The sequence below is a fragment of the Phalaenopsis equestris genome, unplaced genomic scaffold, assembly GCF_001263595.1.
Source record: "Phalaenopsis equestris unplaced genomic scaffold, ASM126359v1 Scaffold000692, whole genome shotgun sequence".
NCBI classification, from domain to species: domain Eukaryota; kingdom Viridiplantae; phylum Streptophyta; class Magnoliopsida; order Asparagales; family Orchidaceae; genus Phalaenopsis; species Phalaenopsis equestris.
Window position 1 is genome coordinate 184,755 of NW_018165132.1, and position 1,730 is coordinate 186,484.

Here is a 1,730-nt window from a genome sequence, read left to right on the forward strand (position 1 = left end):
TATATATATATATATAAGAATGGACCGTGGCTTGAGGTCGCCCAAAAATAAAGGGGGGAACTAAAACACAACTAACAAATTTTCATCATCCGACATGAATCTGAACGCATGACACGAATCTCGAGGTAATTTTTTTGAGCAAGAACTACATAATTTTTGATAAATAGCCATCAAAAGCTCTAATTTCAATAAAGTTATTGTCAAACTGACTGGCTCAATGAAGCAGACCCGATGATATTAAATTTAGTCTAATCCGAGTTAAATCAAGCTCAAATCAAGTCATTAAACCATACTTAGAAGATTTCTGAACACATTTAGAAGATTAAACTGATGCCTAATCTAGCAGGTTTATATTCGAATAAAGCTTCATAATAAGAAAATCCAATAAACCCAAGATTTCTTAATTCTGACATCATTAAAGGACTCAAATGACCATCAAAAGCCATCAGATCAAATGAAGCTCTCTGTACCGTCCAATCAAAATGATTCATATTCCTTCATTAATTGCAACTAATACACTATAAATAGAGCCTCATCAATCGATAGTAGATTTCCGCAACTAGCCATGCTCAGTAGCTTTTTCCCTTTACGAGTTTTCCACGTAAAAACTTTCATGCTCAGTAGCTTTTTCCTTTTACGAGTTTTCCACGTAAAAACTTCTAATGTCATCATTGGTTGTTTTTTTTTCATCCGAGTGTGTGCTGAGTTATCGTGCAACACTAAGACAATAATCCATTGCTCTACCACCACAAATTTTCTAGCACACATCAAATATCAATTTTTTTATTTTATTTAATTAATCGTGGTGATTTTTTTAGCTTGTTTTCATATTATCAATTTACTTTTATGGCTCTAATAGAGGGGACATTGTGAACTAATAGTGATATAAATAAGGGAAAATGGAAGAATCTCATGCAGGTTGCTCAGAGATGGAGGTGCACGTGTTGTAGCTAAATGAGAGAAGATGGAGCAAGATATATGTGACATGCGTATGCAAATCAAAAATGAAAGTTTTCAATGAGAAAATCGAAAAATAATAGGAGAGCAAGCCCTCGAGTCTCAATTTTGGTTTGTAGGGAGAATGGGAGTGAGCAAGTATGACTGAGCTGCTACTATAGGATTTGAGGAAGAGCAAAGGAGAGTTGACTAAGAGCCAGAGAAGCTTCTTCACAAGAAAGACAGAGAGAGGAAAAAGGAGATAGAAACAAAAATGGACCATGTGATCTTAATACGACAGACTATTATTTTTTATGCATTTACGAATCTAAAGTGTTGGGTGTGTACAATTTGACTTTCAGGCCTCATATATATAAACAACAATATTTAAAGTGATATATAAATAATCAACATCTTCTCTAGTTATAAGAAATATCATAATTAATAATAAAAAAAGATAATGTTTGAGTTATCATCTCATTCAAAATATATAAACTTATCAGCTCTTTTTCTAAATTCATATATTTTACAAACTACTCCAAACCTAACTTATAATTATCATCAATCATCTCAACTACTCTACACATAATAATATCATATATTTATTCCAATTCATACATATTAAGAAATTAAATATAATATTTTTGAAAAAAAAGATTAATCCACTTGTAATTTAAAATAAATAGTCAAAAGCTTAATTCTATAATTTTTTTCTTTTATTTATTTATGTTTTAGATGTGAAATAGTACCGTAATATTAAAAACACCTAAACTTAAAATACAGTAACTCGATGC